General features: G+C 38.6%; 1 pseudogene; it reads left to right on the forward strand.

Moving 5' to 3' along the window:
- The first annotated feature begins 21,111 nt into the window (after positions 1-21,111).
- LOC138176044 (zinc finger protein 271-like) overlaps positions 21,112-22,285 on the forward strand; it is a 9,392-nt pseudogene continuing 8,218 nt past the window's right edge.

The following is a 22,285-nucleotide window of genomic DNA, read 5'->3' on the forward strand; positions in this document are numbered from 1 at the left end:
AGAATGCTTGAAACTCTTCTATTTCATTAAATAGCCACTTTCTCCCCTGAAGGACTATACTCAGTTTTGCAGGGTGGGTGATTCTTGGTTGTATTCCTAGTTCCTTTGCCATTCAAAATATCATATTACAAGCCCTCTAATCCTTTAATGTAGGAGGTGATAAAACTTATATTATCCTAACTGTGGCTCCATGACATTTGAATTGTTTTGCTCTGTCCTTTTATGGGTTCTGCTCTCCAAAATTAGTTTTGAGGCATTACTTTGAAGTAAATGACAATAGTAATTTAGTACTTTATAAACTCAAAGATCTAAGCTTTTGGGACAGAAACTCATTATTTGACAAAAACTTCTGGGGAAACTGGAAAACAGTGGGCAAGGGAAAGAATTTCCCTTACATGAATAAGGGAAGATTTAGGACCAAATAAGATACAGAGAGTATGATGAAATATAAAATGGATAATTTTATCATATTAAATTTAAAATATCTTGCACAAACAAAACCAATGCAACCAAAATTAGAAGAAAAACAGAAAACCAGGAAAGAATTTTATAGCACATATCTCTGATAAAGGCCTCATTTCTCAAATATGAACTGAGAACTGAGTCAAATTTATAAGAATATAAGTTATTCCCCAATTGATAAATGATCAAAAGATATCAACAGGCAGTTTTCACACAAAGAAATCAAAACCTAATATAGTCATATTAGAAATGCTCTGGGGGCAGCCAGGTAGCACAGCGAGTAAGAGCACCACCCCCAGTGTCAGGATGACCTGGGGGATCGAATCTGGGCTCAGACACTTAACACCCACCCAGAAACACCTGGCCATGTAACCTTCAGCAAGTTACTTAACCCCAATTGCTTTAAAAAAAAATGCCCTGAATCCGTATTGATTGGAGAAATGCAAATTAAAACAACTTTGAGGTATCATCTTGCATATATAAGATTGGTTAATATGACAGAAAAGGAAAATGATAAATGTTGGAGGGGATGTGGGAAAACTGGGATTCTAATGCACTATTGGTGGAGTTGTGAACTGATCCAGCCATTCTGAAGAGTAATTTGGAACTCTAACTTAAGGGCTATAAAACTACACATAAACTTTGATCCAGCAATAGCACTACTAGGTCTGTATCCTGAAGAGATTTTTTAAAAGTGAAAAGAACCTATTTGTACAAAAAATATCTTAGCAGCTGTTTTTTTTTTTATATATATACACATATATTTGAATATTTGATTTTAAAACTTTCAATTCCAGATTCATTCCCTTCCCCCCCTGCCACCCACCCCCACTGGGGAGACAAGCAGTTCAGTATAGGTTGTACATGTGCGGCTAATGCAAAACAATAACATAGTAGATGTATTGTAGAAGACTGACTATATTTCCCTCCCTCCTATCCCACTTCCCACTTGTTCTATTCTCTATTTTGATCCTGTCCCTTTTCAAAAGTGGGTGCTTCCAACTTCCCTCCCCCCCAGCCTGCCCTCCCTTCCATCATCCCCCTCACATCCCCTTCCCCCCCTATTCTCCTGGAGGGTGAGATCCCCTATTTAGTGTGTATTTCCCTCCCTCCTCAAGCCAGATTCAATAGGAATAAGGTTGACCCATTCCCTTTTGCCTTCTTATTCTTCCCCTCCATTGTAACCATTTTCCCTTGCCTCTTCTGTATGAGATAGTTGCCCCACTCTGTCTCTCCCCATCTCCTCTCATTATATTCCTCTCACCTCTTAATTTCACCTTTTAAGTATCATCCTTTCCTGTTAAATTGGTCCTGTGCCCTCTATCTATGTATACCTGTAAACATATATACACACATTCACATATGTATTCATATGCCCGCATACTCTCATATAAAGAGATATATATTTCTAAACCCTTCAACTACTGAGAAAAGTTTTATAAGTTACAATTATTGTTTTTCCATGTAGGAATGTTAATAGTTCAACTTTGGCCAGGTGGCTCAGCAAGCAAGAGCACCGGCCCCAGTGCCAGGATGACCCGGATCAAATCCGGGCCCAGACACCCAGCACCACACTCAGAAACAACAACTGGCCGTGCAACCCCGAGCAAGCCACTCAACCCCGATTGCTCCAAAAAAAAATAGTTCAACTTTGATAAGTTCCTTATGATTTCTTTTCCCTGTTTACCTTCTCATGCTTCTCTTGCTTCTTGTATCTGAATGTCAAATTTTCTATTCAACTCTGGTTTTTTCAGCAAGAATGCTTGAAAGTCCTCTATTCCAATGAATGACCATATTTTCCCCTGAAACATGATACTCAGTTTTGCTGGGTAGGTGACTCTTGGTTTTAATCCCAGCTCCCTTGACCTCCGGAATATCACATTCCAGGCCCTTTGATCCCTCAGTGTAGAAGCTGCCAGATCCTGGGTTATCCTGATTGTGTTTCCACAATATTCAAATTGTTTCTTCCTGGCTGCTTGTAATATTCTCTCCTTAATCTGGGAATTCTGGAACCAGGCTATAATATTCCTAGGAGTTTTCTTTTTGGGATCTTTTTCAGGAGGTGATCGGTGGATTCTTTCAACCTCTATTTTGCCCTCTCGTTCTAAAACATCAGGGCAGTTTTCTTTGAGAACTTCCTGGAGGATGCTTTCCAGGCTCTTACTTTGGTCATGGCTCTCAGGCAGTCCAATAATTTTTAAATTATCTCTCCTGGATCTATTTTCCAGGTCAGTGGCTTTTCCCATGAGATATTTCACATTGCCTTCTATTCTTTCATTTGTTTGGATCTGTTTAACAGCATCTTGATTTCTCATAAAGTCATTAGCTTCCATTTGCTCCAATCTAATTCTGAAGCAATGATTCTCCTCAGTGAGCTTTTGAGATTCTTTTTCCATCTGGCAAATTTGACTTTTTAAGGCATTCTTCTCCTCGTTGCCTTTTTGAGCCTCCTTTGCCATTTGAGTCAGTCTGTTTTTTAAGGTATTATTTTCTTCAGTCAGGCTATTGACTCTCATTTCATAATTTTCTTGCATTGTTCTCATTTCTCTTCCCAATTTTTCCTCCACTTCTTTTATCTGCTTCTTAAGGTCCTCTATGGCCTGTAACCAGCTTGTATTTTCCTTTGAAGCTTTTGGTGCAGGAGTTCTGACTTCACTGATTTCCTCCTGTTCCATGCCTTGCTCCTTCTTATCCCCAAAATAGGAGTGTAATGTTGGAATCTTCTGTCTGCTTTGTTTCCTTTGCCTGCTCATTTTGCCACTCAATGATTTGACTTTTGGGCTTTTTGCCACAGTAGGACTCTGCCACCAGACAGGGGAGTTTTCGTCCCAAACGCTGGGGTTTTCTCAACTGCTGGAGGTATTAGATGGGTTCCCTCTCTGAGGTCTCCACACACTCTGGCAAGCTGGACACACACCCCAGGACCTCCACCCTAGACTGCAATCCAGATCCAAGCAGGTTAAAGCAAGAGTGATTACCCCTCAGACTGGTGCTTGGTCCCCCTACACTCTGCAGGACAGGAGCTGAAGCCACCACGTGGCGCTGGCAAGCTGTGCTAGCATCTCAGCGGTTTCTCGCTCCGGGGGTAAAAGCCACGCACTCCCACTTACTGGGTCCCAAAGTCCAGAATTCACTGGCCTCTCACCTTGTCCTTCGCATCTATGTATTGATAAATCTGGAAACGGCCACAGCTTAGCAGCTGTTTTTGTGGTAGCAAAAAATTGGAAATTGAGGAGATGCCCATGAATCGGGAAATGACTGAACAAGTTGTGGTATATGATTGTAATGGAATATTATTGTGCTATAAGAAATGATGAGGGGATGCTTTAAGAAAAGGCTAGAAAGGCTTACATGAACTGATGTAGAGTGAAATAAGCAAAATCAGGAGAACATTGTACATAGTAACAGCAATAATATACAATAAACAATTGTGAATGATTTTACTATTCTCAGCAATAAGTTATTCAAGGCAATCCCAAAGTATTCATAAAAAAAGTGCTATCCATCTCCAGAGAAAAAACTGATGGTGTCTGAATACAGACTGAAGCATACTGTTTTTCTCTTTCTTTCTTCTTTCCTTTCCTTCTCTCTCTTTCCTGCCTTCCTTCTTCCTTCCTTCATCCTTTCCTTTTTCCTTCCTTCCTTTTTCCTTCCCCCTTTTCTTTCCTTCCTTTCTTCTTTCTTGTTTGAGTTTTCTTCCACAAAATGGAAATGTTTTATATTATTGAACATGTATAACCTATATTGGATTGCTTATCATCTTGGGTTGGTAGGAAGGGAGGGAAAGATAGGATTTGGAACTCAAAACTTTAAGAAAATGAATGTTCCCTCTCCAAGCTCCAGCCCCAGCGCTGATAACATGGCTAAATGTACCAAGAAGGTCGGAATTGTTGGTAAATATGGAACATGTTATGGTGCATCCCTCAGGAAAATGGTGAAGAAAATTGAAATTAGCCAGCATGCCAAGTATACCTGCTCCTTCTGTGGCAAGACCAAAATGAAGAGATGGGCTGTGGATATCTGGCACTGTGGATCCTGTATGAAAACAGTAGTTGGTGGTGCATGGACCTACAATAACACCTCTGCAGTCACAGTCAAATCTGCCATCAGAAGACTGAAGGAATTGAAAGACCAGTAAAATCTTATCAAATATCTGTAGCCCATAGTCCAACAATAAATGGGTTAATTTATTGAATAAAAAAAAGAAAATGAATGTTAAAAATTGTTTTTAAATGTAATTTGGAAAAATAAAATATCATTTTATAAAAGTGAAGCATAAAAATCAAGCAATATTGACTGAAACTGCTCTCTCTGTGGTTACCAATGTGTGGGATATGGTGAAGACCCTTCATAGAATTTAAGGCTAGACCCCTCATAGAATTTAAGGCTAGGCTTTCAGTTCAGTTTTTCTGTAAAAATGAGCTGTTGACCTTGAAGTATTCCAGGAGAAACCATGGGAACACAGGATGTAAGCACATCTCCACGTTTACCCCAGTCAAGAGACTAACAAGGATGGATGTTGTGTACTAAATCTGTGGGATCATATCTGCTTGTTCTCATAGGACCAGAACCCACAAAATATAGAATGTTACAATACTTGGTTCCTTGACCAGTGATATTGTAAAGGACTATGAGATATTCCAGGAACAAGAATAAGGACACAGGCTGCTTGTTCTGTACTTCACCACTGTCATTGGGATAGATTTATCGTGTTTAGATTGTACCCTCAATGCTCGTGATAAGGAGCTGGGAGGAAGGGGGTTAGGGAGGGAGAATTTGCATCTGGGGGTCTATAAAAGAATTTGTCTCATCTGTGCCTGGCATGGTCTGACACTGAGAATGCATTGAATGGACTTGATGTGAGTCGCCCTTTCTCACAAGATCGTAATAAACTCCTTTCTACTTTCTACCTTGAGAAACCTCTGAGTTTAATTTGGGCAAGGTTGTTCCAGACACCAATGATCTTCTAACTGCTAAACCTGGTGGCTGTTTCATAGGATAATAAGATAATAATAAATAAAATAAATAATAATAATATTATTTATATAATATATATATATATAATAATAATAAATAAAATAAAGATAATAAGATAATAATAAAAAAATAAGATCATGGGTTTAAAGCTGAAGGGACACTGGAGGCCATCAAGTCCAACTCCTTCATTTGACAGTTGAAGAAACAGAGGCATAGAGACTTTAAGTGACTTGTACAGGGTCACACAGCTAGTAAGTCAGTGTCTGAGGTAGGTTAGTTGCTCAGGTTTTACTGAATCTAAGTTCTCATCCTACTTGATCTCTCTGAAACTTTTGGTGCTGACTACTCACTCCTCCTAAATACTCTTCTCCCATGGCTTCTGCCACTCTGTTCTCTCCAGGCTCGGTTCCTGCTTGTCTGACGGCTTCTCAAGGTCCTTTGCATGCTCATCAGCCACATCCTGCCCCCTTGATTTAAATGTCCCTTCTAGTTCGAATCTGGATCATATTCTTTTCTATCTTTATGCCTTCTCTCCTAGTGATCCCATCAGCTCCCATGGGCTTAATTATCATCAATTTTCAGATGACTATCAAATCTGTTTACCCATTTCTAATCTTTCTTCTGAAGTCCAGTTCCACATCACCAGCTGCCTTCCTGATATCTTCTGTTTGTCCCATCAGCATCTGAAACTTAATATGTCGAAAATGAACCTCACGGTCTACCTTCTAAACTGACTTCTCCAAACTTCCCTGTTTCTTTTTAGAGAATGACTTTCCAATTACACAGGTTTATTATTTCATAATCAACCTGGACTCTTCCTTCTCCTTTATCCCCAACATTCAATCACTCATCAAACCTTTTTAAAAATTTTTATTTTATTTTCAAAAGAAGGTCTGCCTTCTTTCCTTCCTACCACCTCCTTCTCCCTCCACTTCCTACTTTCTTGAGAAAGCAAGAAAAACAAAACTCTGGTTATAAACATGTATGGTCAAGCAAAACAAACCCTTCATTGGCTCTGTCCAGAAAAATACATTTCAATCTGCCCTCTGAGTCCATCATCTCTCAATCAGGAAATGAGTTGCCAAACCTTTATGATTCTACCTCTACAAAGCCTTTTGCCTATTACTTCCTTTTTCCACTCACCTAGGCACTGTCCTAGTTCAGACCTCCGTTACTCTTTGCCTTACTTCTTAGACATCTCTTTCTTCTCCCTCCTTCTAGTCTTTCCCCTTTCAGATCCATACTCTTACACAAGCTGTCAAAATAATATGCCTAAAACACAAGGCATCAAAATAATATTCCTAAACACAAGGCTGCCCATGTCATGCCTATGTTCAAAAATAGTCAGTGGTTCTGTATCACTGCTTATTTAAAGAAAACAAACAACAAAAAACCCTCTTCACTCTGGCTTTTGAAACCCTGAAGGATCTCCCTCCAACTAACCTATCTAAACATATTTCATATCATCTCTCCAATGTTATCCAATCTGTGTTCCAGTCAAACTAAACTGTATTCCCCTAACTAGACATTCTGTCTCCTGACTGTGTGCTTTATATAGACTGTCCCCTATTCCTGAAATACACTTTCTCTTAGATTTTCTTAGAATTTCTTAGAATCCTAAGTTTCCTTCAAGTCTCAGTTTAGATGTCACATTCCATAAAAGCCCTTCCTTACCCTTCTAGTTGTTATTGTTTTGTCTCTCTCTGTCTCTCTCTTTCTTTCTCTCTCTGTCTCTGTCTGTCTGTCTGTCTGTCTCTCTCTCTCTCTGTCTTTCTCTCTCTCTCTGTCTCTCCTCAAGCTATTTTGTATTTACGCATTGGCATTCATGTTGTATCCCCATACCCTTGGGAAAATGTATGCATCTTTAGAGTGGAAACAACTTTTCTTTGTTGCTTTTTTTCCTGAGAATTCCTAGTGCCCAGTACCATTCCTTATACATAGAAGATAAACGTTGAATTTAACATTAGACCACACATGGAAATAAGACACAGGCAAATATATGGTGAATTCATATCACTAGAGGTTAGGTTTGACTAAATGTCCTCTGAGATCCCTTCCAATCCTGAGATTCTATGATTCTAAGTTTTAGGTGGTAAAGGGTCACAGACCATTTCAAAAGGGGCAAAATCAGTTCTAGGTGACAAAGGAATAAAGGTGAAAACTAAATGTTCGTATAAAGGAACGTGACAAATAGGAGTTTGTCATCCCCAAGAAAGTTTTGCAAATGACAACGGAGAGTAAGTGAGAACTAACAACTTTTTGTTGCTATCATCTGTTGCCTAATATCAATGTATTAAGGATCTGTGATTCCTTCTGCTATTGTAGATCATAGCTTATCATCTTTGCTTGAGTCTTCGGTAGGTCAAGTGACCTAGTGAGAGTTAATAGGTTGGTGTTGTTTGTCCTTCCTTCTGGAAGAGAACCATGATATCAGGAAGATGATGCCATGACTTGCAAGTGAATTAGATTTAAGCGAGGCAAGGCTGTGCCAGGTCACCAGCCTCACTTTCTCCTCATGAGCCACCTAGGTCCAGTGGCCAGATCTAGATCAAGACTACTGGAGATGACCCTGCAGTGAGAGTTAATAAGTTAGGAGATGTCAGAAGTGTGATTTGAATCCAGCTCTTCCTGACTCCAGGTCTGGCATTCTATCTACCATGCCAGGCTATTTTAATTGGGCATTAAAACACAGCAAGTGATTTCTTTTATAAATGATCTTACAGACATTTTCAAGGAGGTCAAATTATGGAAAAAGGCCTTGCTGACCCAGGACCTATACGATCACAACTACAAAACACTTTTCACACAAATAAAGTCAGGTCTAACTAATTGGAAAAATATCAATTGCTCGCGGCTAGGTCGAGCTAATATAATAAAAATGACAATTTTACCTAAATTAAATTATATATTTAGTGCCATACCAATCAATTTACAAAAAAACTACTTTATAGAGCTAGAAAAAATAGTAACAAAATTCATTTGGAAGAATAAACGGTCCAGAATATCAAGGGAATTAATGAAAAGAAATGCTAGGGAAGGTGGACCAGCTATACCAGATTTCAATCTGTATTATAAAGCAGCAGTCATCAAAACTACTTGGTACTGGCTGAGGAATAGAGTAGTAGATCAATGGAATAGATTGGGCACACGAGACTCAGCAATCAATGACTATAGTAATCTATTGTTTGATAAACCCAAAGACCCCAGTTTTGGGGATAAGAACGCATTACTTGAGAAAAACTGCTGGGAAAACTGGAATATGGTATGGCAGAAACTGAGCACAGACCATTACCTAACACCATATACCAAAATCAAGTCTAAATGGGTGCGTGATCTAGGTATAAAGGTTGATACCGTAAGCAATCTCGGAAAACAAGGAATAGTTTACCTGTCAGATTTGTGGAAAGGGAAAGACTTTATGACTAAACAAGAATTAGAGAGCATTATAAAATGCAAAATGGATAATTTTGATTACATCAAATTGAAAAGCTTCTGTACAAACAAAGCCAATGTAACCAAGATTAAGAGGGAGGTGGGAAATTGGGAAAGAATCTTTACAACCTATGTCTCTGATAAAGGACTCATTTCTAAAATATACAGAGAATTGAGTCAAATCTGTAAGAATACAAGTCATTCCCCAATTGATAAATGGTCAAAGGATATGAACAGGCAGTTTTCAGAGAAAAAAATTAAAGATATCTATAAGCACATGAAGAAATACTCTAAATCACTACTGATTAGAGAAATGCAACTCAAAACAACTCTGAGGTACCACATCTCACCAGTCAGCTTGGCTAAGATGACAAAACAGGAAAATGACAAATGCTGGAGAGGATGTAGGCAAATTGGAACACTAATGCATTGCTGGTGGAGTTGTGAACTGATACAACCTTTCTGGAGAGCAATCTGGAATTATTCCCAAAGGGTTATAAATAATTTCATACCCTTTGACCCAGTAATACCACTTCTAGGGTTATATCCCAAAGAAATCATAGAAGTGGGAGGAAGACCCATATGTACAAAAATATTTATAGCAGCTCTTTTTGTGGTAGCAAAGAATTGGAAATTAAGGGGGTGCCCATCAATTGGGGAATGGCTGAACAAGTTGTGGTATATGCATGTTATGGAATACTATTGTGCTATGAGAAACGAGGAGCAGATGGACTTCATATTTACCTGGAGAGGCTTATACGAACTGATGCTGAGTGAGAAGAGTAGAACCAGTAGAAATTTGTACACAATTACAGACACAACATATGTGTGATGACCAACTTTGATAGACTGGACTTTTCTCAGCAATGCAGTGAAATAAGTCAATCCCAAAAGACTCATGATGGAGAGAGATGTCTACATCCAGAGAAAGAACTAGAAAGAACTGAGTTTGAATCCAGATTGAAGCAAACTACCTGATCTTTTTCTTGTTTGGTTTTATTTCCTCTTTACCATTTTTCATTTCATCTGATACAATCCATCTTTATAACCTGACTAATGTCTAATATGAAAGTATTTATACATCCTATACTTGATTGTATGACGCCATTGGGGGGGAAGGAGGGAGGGGAATAGAATTTGGAACTCAAGGAATTGTGGAATTGAATCTTATAAACTAAAAGTAAACAAACAAAATTAATTTTAAAAAAAAGGCCTTGCTGAAAGGGTGGGAGTTCCCCATTAATTGGAAACATGATGCACGACAAAAGGAAGGAAGAGGTGGGGAAAGATATAAAAATAACAACAGCAATAATAGTTCCCATTACTAAAGTGCTTTAAAGTTTATAAGATTCTTTTCTCACAGCAACCCCGTGAAACAGATGGTAATAATACTTTATAGTTTAGTGCTTCATGGTTTACAAAAAGCTTTCCTTACAAAAACCCTAAGAGGTAGGTAGTTCAAATATTATTAACCCAGGTATTGTTTTTTTTTTTCATGAGGAGACAGACTCAGAGAGGGTAAGTAACTTGCCCAAGGACATACGGCTAGTAAGTGGCACAGTTAGGGATGAAACACAAGTCTGGCACTCCTTCTATTACTTCATGTTTCCACTCCCCAATATCCATTCACAAACCCACTTTAACTTTCACTCACTATCGTATAATGGGTCAAAAGCTGACTCAAAATTTTTAAAAAGTTCATGCAGAAATAATGTGACTAGAATTAATTTTAGTTCTAAAAAAATGAAATTAATGTTATCTTTAAACAACACATTCACATTGGGCCTCCAAAAAAATCTTTTCAAAACCAGTCTTCTGAGGAAAAACTTGCTAATTATTCCAAGGGCATCTTGAACTCCTCAGGGAAAGGCACTATATTAATCCAACATGATGGTATTGTTATAATTACTATTATTTCCAATGTCATCATTTAGTGGCTTCCAGGAAGCCCATGATAGCCTGTTGCCATCAAGTTCGAACAGAGGTCACCACTGTGGGGCTCATTACAAGTGCTGCTATTGATATATTGTTTAAAAGTTTTAAATTAGTCCAGAGATAATGAGGTCCCTGTCTTCCCCTCTGGGACAATCTCTTATGAGGCTCCTGGGACTGGGAACTAAACTTTATCTGTTGGTCTCTGAAAGGTGGTGGCCTCAGGGGCCCTTTAACAAGCCCAACTCTAAGGAATTGCTGAGACAAGTTAAAGTTATCCCTGCTAGGAACAAACAGATCCCTTCTGCTCATCTGGCCTAGTTTGTCACTTCCCTCCAATGGGAGGAAGAGAATATTTTCTTAAAGAAAGAGTAGAGGAAAAGGAATTGCCATGCAATTTTATATTCTCACCCCAAACTTGGAAGTTAGATACTCAATGAGGCCCCAGTGCTATCTTTTTCCCTGGACAATTGTAAGTTGTAAACTATCACCACTTGATCCAACTTGCATTAATGGTGGTCTTCCCAGAAGGGGAAAGTTAACTGCATGTCAATAATAGCTAGATAGCTAACTTGGGAGACTCTCTCTCTCTTTCTCCCTCTCTCTGTCTCTGTCTCTGTCTCTCTCTTTCTCTGTCTCTATCTCCCTCTGTCTCTCTCTGTCTCTGTCTCTCTCTTCCTCTCTCACTGACCTTTCTTTGCCTTGGGCGATTTCTATTGCCTTCTCTCTATTCCTCCATCCCTCATTTCTGTATTGACTGGCAGCATAGCATTGCTTCATTACCCCATCTGTTCTAGGCCTCACTTCTCTGGTTAGATTTTTCTTTGCCAAAAATAAAAGTCATGGGACATTGCCTACCAGGGCATGAATTGGACAGATCTACCTTCGGCTTCACTCTGTGACACCTTAGCTGTCATTTTGCCCTCTTGTTTCATATAGCACTTTATTTTGTAATTCTCTGATGTATACCCCCAAGTAATATTATACATTATGGCAATAGGGAGCACAGAGGTGTTGGTTTCTAAGGGAAATAGAACCACTGTTGCCAGCTTTTCACAGCCCTTTTCAGTCTTGTTCCAAGATGATTTGTGTGGTAAATCTTCTTACCCCAGTTCCACTTAACTCCTTTGCAATTTTACTAAGTTCATTCCTCAAGATGATTTTAAGGTTACTTAGGCTAATGATCTCAGGATATGATAGGAGTTAAAAGGAATTTTGGACTACAACTAAGATAAGAGTTTTAGACTGAGAGAGTTTGGGTGGCCCTAGAGGAAAGTATTCAAAAGGAAGACTTTAAAAATGTCCAAGAATTTTCCTAGCTAGAAAAGTGCTTTGTGAGTGAGGGCTTGCATCACAAGACGGTTAAAGATAGATTGCGAACCCCTCCACCATGGGGAAAAAAAGCCATATAGTGATTGAAGAACAGTAATAGATTGACAACACAGAGAAACAGCCACTTGACAAAGAAGAGATATTATAGATGATTGCCAGTAGAGAACAGCAGAGAGTAGAAACAGCTTAACAGAGATGCCCAATAGACTGGGACAGTGAAATTGTCAAAGGACATATATAACTCTGCTTTGTCAGAGGTGTAAATTGCCTTGACCATGGGCTCCCTATACATGTATTTGGCCATATGTGTACCCAAAGGCCTATACCATAGCTCCAAATCATCACTTGCTCCTATGTGTTTCTCACTACATCCCTTTGCATACCTGGACTTGAGTTAAACTGGATTATCAACCATCCAATCCAATCAGTGTCATACCTCTGCTGGTAGTCAGCGCACATTCAACAGATGATTATAATTAAGAGTTAGTAATTGCACCCAGAGTTATGTCATTTGCATGCTATTAAATTCATAGAACGATCTGGGTTACAGTAGTGACTTCTTACTATATTAGCACTGTTAAGGAGTGATAAGGTGTCCTCCGAACTTGTCTTTTTGAGTTGCCATACTTTCCAGAAACAATGAAATCAGAGCATGCAAGAGACCCTGAATGTGTCGAGGATGAAGCCGTCCTCCCTGCCCTGCCCCCTCCCTCCAGCTGATATAATTTGATATTTTCATTCCAAACTGGACTTTTGTTGTGTCCTTGGGACTCAAAACAGCTGCTAGTCAATCTGCACTAGGTTGAGAAATTGCTTGTGCAACTGGGATACATGTAGATAAGCAGACCATCCTATCTTCATAGTCTAGTAGTTCCCAAGGGAGAAGAACAATTGGCTTTTGCCATCTCCTTGCTCCTCCCCTTTGAGAAGGGTTATCCTTTTCCCAGTTTTGCACCTTTCCCTTTCCCAGGGCACACTCCCCTCCTCATGTTTTCTCCTCCTTCCTTTGTCCTACTGTTATAAATATGCAAACTTCTATACTATTATAAATATGCAGACTTCTAAGTTAAAGTTGCCCCTGTTAGGAGAAAACAGATTCCTTCTGCTTACCTGGCATAGTTTGTCACTTCCCTCCTATGGGAGGAAGGAAATATTTTCTCAAAAAAAGAGTAGAAAAAAAGGGATAGTTTTTTCTTATCCTATGCAATTTTATATTCTCACCAAAAACCTAGAAGTTAGATATTCAATTTGGTCCCAGGGCTATTCTCCCTAGGCAATTGTGAGTTGTAAACTGTCATCACTTAATCCAACTTGAAGTAATGGTGGTCCTTGTATTGCTTCTTCTGACCTCCATGTGAGCACTTGGCTTGTGTAGTTCTCTGTAAAATAGTCTTTTAGGTGAACATACTTTTGGCATTTGAACAACATGGCCTATTTTTGTAATAGGAATAAGCTAGGGGCCTATTCAATAAGATCAGGAATAAAACAGGGATGCCAATTATCACCTCTATTATTTGGAATAGAGCTAGAAAGGCTAGTTATAGAAATAAGATAGTTAAAATTAATTGAGGGAATTAGCAGAGACAAAAAAGGCACAGAAATCATCACTTTATACAGTTATGATATACTATGTAGAAAACCCTAAGGAGTCAACTAAAAAATGAACTGAAACATGAACTCCACCAAAGTAGTAAGAAATAAAGCTACAAAATTGAGCAGGTTTTCTACATATTACTAAAAAAAAACAGCAGGAAAGGAGAAAAAGTGAAATTCTATTCAAAATAACTACAAAATACATAAAATATTTAGGAGTCACAGAATAAGATATACACAATAACTGTGATGATGATGATGATAGCTAACATTTATATAGCACTTATTATGTACCAGGCACTGTGCTAGAGCTTTACAATTATTATCTCATTTGATTCTCACAACAACCCTGGGAAGTAGGTGCTATTATTATCCCCATTTTGCAGATGAGACATTGAGGCAAATAGAAGTTAAATGACTTGCCAAAGGTCACATAGCCAGTAAGTGTTGGAAGTCAGATTTTAATTACAAAACAGTCTTTACAGAAATAAAGATCTAAATAAATGGAGATATTAATTGCTCATAATTGGGTCATGCCAATATAATGAAAAAGGTCATTATGCCTAAATTAATTTAATTATTTAGTGACATACCAATCACTAATTTTTTATTACCAAAGGATTGCTCTAAAGAGCTAGGAAAAGATAATAAAATTCAACTAGAGACATCCAGGGAATTAGCAGTAAACACCCCAGTAAACCACAAGACAAAAGATGGGCTAATCCAGGTGGAGAGTAACTGACAGATCTCAAATCTGTCTATGAGTTACACCAAGCATGTAAAGACTTCCCCTGGTAGAATGGGTAGATGAGAACAATTTGTTCCAACGGTCATGAAGGTGACTGAAGCAGGTGCTGTGGAGCACTTAGAGCATGGTCAGACATTGTAGACACCAAGGTCATCCACTGTATTCATACAATTCATGCATAAGTCATCACCCCATGATGTCACTGGCCCTTTCAGAACAACAACAATCTATCACCTTCAGGGGAGAGGTAGCAGACTTCATCATCTGTCTTCTGGAATTCTGATGGTCATTGCATTGATCAGAATTCTTAAATCTTACAAACTTGCTTTATTGTATAAATTATTTTCCTTGTTTGTTCACTGTGCATCAGTTTATATAACTTTCTCAAGTTTCTCTGAAACCATCCTTTTCATCATTTCTTATAGCACAGTAGTATTCTATTACATTCATTTATCATAATGCATTACAAATGTTCCCTAACTGATGTATATGTCTTTAGGTTTCAGTTCTTTACCACTTCCAAAAGAGCTGCTATAAATATTTTTGTACATATGGGTCCTTTTCTTCTTTCTTTGATCTCTTTGAAGGAATAGGTATATTACCGTTATTAAAGGTCAAAGAGTATTTATAGTTTAGTGACTTTGGGAGGCTGTCGAGAGCAGTGTCTGACCCAGTCCATACATGGGAAGACTCTGGTCCAGGATTTCTCCCAAGCCAGATCCCCATGAAGGTTATATTATGTCTTAAGATTGGCTCACCATCTCTTTCTGACTTGCAGGAGTTTAGGACATGATAACTGAGCAGTGACCCAGACATAGATGCATGCCAGGGAACAAGGGCATTAAAACATACAGATGTGCATAAATGAATAAGGACACTAAACATTTTCTCATGGGAACTTAAGAGAATTGCTTTACATTCATTATATAAACCCTGCCCTCTGATCAATAAACCGGAACTGCTATGACAGATCCCGCCTGGCTGGTGTCCATCATTCCACACTTCTCGGTTCAGCCTATGCCCATTTTGATGCAGGCAAAGTTCCAAATTACTTTCGAGAATGGCTGGACCAATTCATAGCTAAGCCAACAGTGCATATACGTGTCTACTTTTCCATAGCCCCTCCAATATTGACCAATTTCATTTTTTATCTTTGTCAATCTGATGGGTGTGAGATGGAACTTTGGTGTTACTTTAATTTACAATTCTCTATTTGGGATCCTTTTTGTTTGGAATCTTTTGTTGCTTTTGGAATCTTGTTTTGTTTTGTTGGAGCCTTATTTTGTTTTTGTTTTTTTTGTTATCTGATGATAGTTTATATTTTTTCCTTTGAAAATATTTGCTCTTATCCTTTGGTTTTTTTTTTATCAAATGGAGAAGTCATGTTCTTATGAATTTGAATTAAGCCCTTATAAATGTTAAATATGAAACTTTTATCAGAGAAACTTGCTACAAAGATGTTTTCCCAATTAACTATTTCTCTTCTAATTTTAGCTACATTTGGTTTTTTATGCAAAACTTTTTTTAAAAAAGCAATTGGGGTTAAGTAACTTGCTCAAGGTTACACAGCCAGTTATTTTGTGTGGGTGCTAAGTATCTGAGGCCAGAACCAATCCCAGGTCTCCTGACTCCGGGGCCGGCACTTTTACTCTCTGTGCCACCTGGTCGCCCTGTTATACAAAAACTTTTAAAATATGTGTAATCAAAATTGTCCATGTTATCTTCTATGATCCTCTCTATCCCTTTTTTGGTTATGAACTCTTCTACTATCCATAGATGGGAAAGGAAATTTCTTCTTTGTTTCTTTACTTTGTTTACGAGACATTTTATGTCTAAATCAATTATCTATTTGGAGCTGACCATGGCATATGGTATGAAGTGTTGATATAAACCTAATTTCTACCAGGCCATTTTCTAGTTTTTCCAGCTATTTTTGTGCAATAGTGAGTCTTTACTCTAATAGCTAAGGTCTTTGGATTTATCAAACACTAGACTTTTAGATCCATTTGCTCATATGTGTTGTATACCTAATCTATTCCAGTGATCTACCTCTCTATTTTAAAATTAGTACCAAATAATTTTGAAGATTCTGTTTTGTAGTGTATTTTGAGGTCTGATACTGCTAGGCCCCTTTCATTCCCACTTTTTTTGTTATTTCCATTGAGACTCTGGACCTTTTGTTCCTCCAGAGGAATTTCATTATTATTTTTGTCTAATTCTATAAAGTAATCAGCTGGTGGTTTGTTTGATATGCCACTATTAGTAAATAAATTAATTTTGTTAGTGTTGTCATTTTGTTATATTGGCTCAACTGATACATAAGCAATTAATCTTTCTCTAATTATTTAAGACTGTATTTTTTTCTGTAAAAAGAGCATTTTTTAGTCATAGTCATATAGTTCCTCTGTAGATGTCTTTTTCAAGCTTAGCTAGAAGGGGACGACAGGCACGAAATGATATCTATGGGGCATTGTTAGATCAAATGAGAGTTTTTTAGAGACATTAATATCTTTGTAGACAGCTTAGAAGGAGCCAGTAGATAGGGAGAAAATGAAAATGAGAGAATGGAGATGATAATGGGGACAAGGTGCTGGAGAAGATGAAAAGGAATACAATAAAGGATGCACCCTGGAAAGATTTGTCTTGAAAGGAAAAAGGGACACCTCTTTGCGTGAGACAAGAGTGAATGAGGAGATAGTTGGGGAAAATGCCTGAGTGATGGAGGAAGAAAAGAAGGAATGCAGGGAAAATGGCTTTATTTTTCCCCCAGTGAAATGTGAATGAAGTCCACAACTGAGAGAGTGGGGATAGATAAAGATTTGCAAGTAAATAATGAAAAAGGGAGGGGGGGGAAGAGAAGGTGCTTAGTAACACCAGATCTCAAACTATACTACAAAGCAGTAATTATCAAACTACTTGGTACTTGATAAAAAATTAAAATGTCACACATTAGGTACACAACATACAGAAGTCAATAAATACAGTGTTCAGTAAATACAGAGAATGTTTTTTTGTGAATTTGAGACTCACTATTTGACAAAAATTGCTTGGAAAACTGGAAAGCAGTATGGCAGAAATTAGATTTAGACTAGCATCTCACACCACATGCCACAATAAGTCAGAAATGGATTCATGACCTAGATATAAAAGGTTACATCCTAAAGAAGTTAAAGGGAAAAAAGAAGAAAATGTCTTTTGGATCTATGGCTAAGTGAAGAGTCAATAACCCAACATGGGACTGAGAAGATCATAGAAGATAAAATGGACAATTTTGATTACATAAAAAGATTTTGCACAGACAAATGGAGGTAAAAATAACAAGGGAAAAATTAACTGGGGAAAATCTTTGTAGCAAGTTTCTCAGATTAAGTCTAATGCGCAGAATATATAAGAAATTGATTAAATATAAAAGAAGAACCATTCCCCAATTGATAAATGATCAAAGAATATGAACAGGTAGTTCTCAAGTCAAGAAATACAAGCAATCAACATCAATATGATGTAATTTTCTTGACCAAAAAATACTGCAAGTCCTACTGTGTTTACAATTTATTGATGACAAAAATAAAAACCCCCCAAAATTGACCCTTCCGTTCACTTATTCTGAACCTAACAAACATCAAATAAAATGAGCATTTTCACAGGCATAGTATAACAGAAAATTATGTACATGAAATTGAGGATCTCTAGCATATATAGCTTGCTTTTTGTTTAAATATAAAATAAATTCAACACCTAACTTTTAAAACTGTCCTCCTTTTCTGTGATTCTTTCTGGACTTTCTATTCTCTTCTGTTCACTTCAAAGAAAAAAAATACTTCAATGACAGCTTTTATTTTCTTTTTTCTACTTTCTTCTCCCTTCTTAAGGGATTTGTTGACTTAAAAAAAAAAAAAAACAAACCACTTGATTGAGTAGAATAAAAAAAGTTATCCAACAAGATGTTTCTCCTCATATATCAGAATCATACAAAATTCCTTGAAAGATGTAACAAGAGATAATTTTGACAGCCCTCTGATTGTTAATATTGTGAAGCATAAAACAGGGAGATAGGGATGTTTAGTTGTTTTTTTTTACCACTTTCATGAAGGACATTCTATGCTGCATCAAATGAAGGATCCCCTATAGATGGTGAGCTCCTCCAACTGCTCCTGTTTGTGAATGGTATTGTACCAACTGCATTAAGTCATGGCAGAACCTCTTAAATAAAATCTATAATCATTCAAAAGAGTTTGGCCTAACTTTCTCCACAAGCAAAACCAAATGAATCAGTAATGCTTCTTGTTCATACTATGATATGCAATAGAATGGATAACCAGTAGAACTGGTCCATCAGTATATATGTTTTTGACCTAGACTGTGAATGGACAATAAGCAGGGCCTAGAATTGGTCAGAAGGAAGAGAGCAGGTTGGATTGCCTTTGGGAAATTGCAAAGTTCCTTTAATAATGCTTAGCATCTGCCTGAAAGAAATGTTCATTATTTTTATTGTCTATATTCTGACAAAGAGGCAGCGTGATTTAGTGGATAGAATACTGGACTTGGAGTCAGGAAGTCCTGGGTTCACATCCTTCTGCTGCCATTCTTTTACTAGCTTATATGATCTTGGGTTTCACATCTTCTGCTTCCTTGAATATCCCAGATCAGCTATCCCTGATTCTCCAGACTACATGGGCACCTCCCCTTCTCCTTGCTCCCTTGGTTTTTCTTGCTTCTCTTTTATGTGTTATCTTCCCCAAAGAATGTAAGCTCCTTTAAGACGGAGACTGTCTTGCCTTTTTTTTTTTTAATTGACAGCACTTCTAACAGTATCTGGCACACAGTTTAAGGGCTTATAAAAAAGGGAAATAGTGGAGATAAGTTTATACAAGGTTCTCTGTTTCTGACCTCAAGAAGCTTACAGTCTGGATGTTCATCAACTGGGGAATGGCTGAATGAGTTTTGAGACGTGTGTGTATGGAGAGAGAGACAGACAGACAGACAGACAGACAGACAGAGACAGAAAGACAGAAACAGAGAGAGACAGAGAGACAGAGAGAGACAGAGAGACAGAGACAGATACAGATACAGAGAGACAGAGAGAGAGACAAAGAAATAGATATATATTATTGTGATGAAATATTCTTGTGCTGTAAGAAATGAGGAGCAGGTTGGTTTTAGGAAAACATGGGAAGACTTGCATGAAATAAAACAGAGTAAAACGAACCAAAGGAGCGACTGGTTGTTTACAGTAATAGCAATATTGTTCAGAGAATAACTGTGAATGACTAAGCTATTTTGAGTAATATGAACATTCAAATAAACTATGGAAAGACTTAGGAAAGACAACGCTATCCATCTCCAGAGGGAAGAAACCCTGAAATATGGGGTCGGGAGGGAGACAACTCGGAAGTCAAAATGTAATTTTTTTAAAAACAGCCCTTTTAAATGAAGCTTGCAGTGTAGGCAGGTGTGTTTGATAGTCCCTGTCCTCCTTATAACACCTACCCCAAATTCACTCTTCTTATTCCTCTAATCCTGGAAACCTCATTAGGAAAACTCTGCCACTATTGTCAGCACCCTTGGTTCCGGTCCACAAATACTCTGGGGAAGGTTCAACATCTCCCATTCGCAGTATCCGTGAAACAAAAGGTAATTTCGGTTCCTCTTCTTTCTCTTCCCCATTTTCTGGTGAGGAGCATCCTTTGGGCACTTTCCCCTTCGTTTCCCTTTCCATCTCTACCCCCAAGACCCTGACACTGCAATCAATTGTCTGCGTCTAAGCTTTTAGGGACTTCTGGAAACTACATTTCCCATGAAGCCACGCGGCTTTGGGTTCCCCACTGTCGGTTCCCTAGAGACAAACTTTGCATCCCAGACTGGATGGGCTGCGGGGAGTCCGAGTTGAGGACGATGATTGGTTGTGAATTTTTTTTTTTTTTAAGGAAAGGGGGGAAAATAAAGATGGCTACAGGCGACAAGCATTCTCAGCCCTTGATTGGGGGAACCCCGTCCCCCACCTGGAGCGGCAGGCCGAAGTGGGGAGAGATCCTTTGAGCGGTCCAGATCTGGGTGAGGAAGGCTCTCCGGAGAGGAGAGCGCGTGAGGGCGGAGGGAGTGCGAGGAGGGAGAAGAGGGGCCAGGTCTAAGAGAAGGAAGCTTCGGGAGGCGAACACTTACTCGCTGGGAGAAGGCCTGAGTGCTGCCTCTTTCACCTGGGCCGCGGCTCTCACCCTGAGGCCTCGATGCAGGGAGCTTGAGCTGCCAGCGACACCTGCCCACCCTCCTCTCCTTTGCTCCACAGGTTTAACACCAACACCTGTGCCTGCCCTTCCTGTAAGGCCAAATTTTCCTGACCGTCTGTTGATTTTAACTGCAACCAGTTTGGCACAGCAGATTTTGTCCAGGGTGAGTTCAAGCCTTTCATAGCCAGAAAATTTTCAACAGCTTGTCACTATTTTCACAAAGGTAGCAGACCCTGAAAAAAAAAACCTCAAAGATTTCATGATAACATCATGATATTAAGTGTCCATATGATCATCTTTGACTGGTAACATCCCAAATGAAAGCTTCTTCCTTTAAGAAAGGTACCTTAAGGACCTAATTCCATTCCCTTTGCTGTGTTATTCATAGAACAGTAAACTGAGGTCTCTGGAGCCAGAGGGTGACAAATGATTAGAAAAGGAAAATAAGAATCTTGTAGAATATCGATCAGCACACCAATAGACATTGAGGATGATCACAGAATCACTCTATTAAAATTGGAGGACACAAGCTGGAGATTTCACTGCAGGTCAGTAGCTATATCCTTAGCTTTGCTTCCTGATCGAGTTAAAGACAGCATTTTCACTTGCTTATCCCTCTGAACAGGTGCTCACAGTGGTGGGTGGCCAGCTATGTGCTGTTGTCTCAGATCTTTTTCCTCCGGAGGAAATTGTAGCCACATCATTCGGGTACTACCCCATGCCCTTCAGCAGCCTTAGTAATGTGGGAACTATCACTGGAGGCTCCTTCACCCCTCCATCTCCCCCCTCTTCCCCAATTGCAGCTCCTCCTGTAGTGTCTGGTATATTATGAGCAGAGTAACTTTAATAACTATGAATAGAACTTGTCTCTTAGGTGAATTCTTCAAGGGGAGCATCAGAGATCAGGAAATAAATGGCTTCTATCCATGCTGCTGGTTCCCAGGTAATGTATTGTCCATGCTTCCTTCTGAAAGCATATCCTTTGTTTCAGAACATAGTCAGCTCCCAAGGAACACTGAAATTAATCCCTCTTTTATGGTCAAAGTTATTACATTTTCTCAGAACTCCATGCTTAGCAAGAGATTGGGGCATTAGCATTAATCTAATTTCGTTGTTCTTTGTGCCTTTTCTCTCTCTCCCTTCCCCATTCTGGGATAAATAGGAAAAGCTTTAAGGTTTGAGTTAGAGTCTTTCTTTTCCATAAAATTTGTTCTTAAGGAACTAACATCTGAGTGTTTCTTGCTGATAAGGAATCTAGGCTAAGAAAGGGCCTAAAGGGAAAACCTTTACCAGATGCCCCTGTATCAGCAATGCCATATTCACAATGCCTATGGAGATTACAAATATGCTGATATAATTATCCATCACAAAATACATCATGCTTGCCATATGGGGGAATAAGCTGGAAAATTTATTAAGATACCAAAAGACTGAGTCCCAAAACCAGAAAGTAAAAGCCATCAGAGTAGTTATGACATTGGCACAGGTAGATAAAGTAGAAAGCACCCACATTTTCAAGCCTTTAAAACAGAACAGGCTACCTCAGGCAAAGGTCCTCCTCTCCCCACTCACAGCAACCACCCAG

Source organism: Petaurus breviceps, unplaced genomic scaffold, assembly GCF_028583685.1.
Source record: "Petaurus breviceps papuanus isolate PSGF00001 unplaced genomic scaffold, PetGlider_PUasm1.0 138, whole genome shotgun sequence".
Classification (NCBI taxonomy): domain Eukaryota; kingdom Metazoa; phylum Chordata; class Mammalia; order Diprotodontia; family Petauridae; genus Petaurus; species Petaurus breviceps.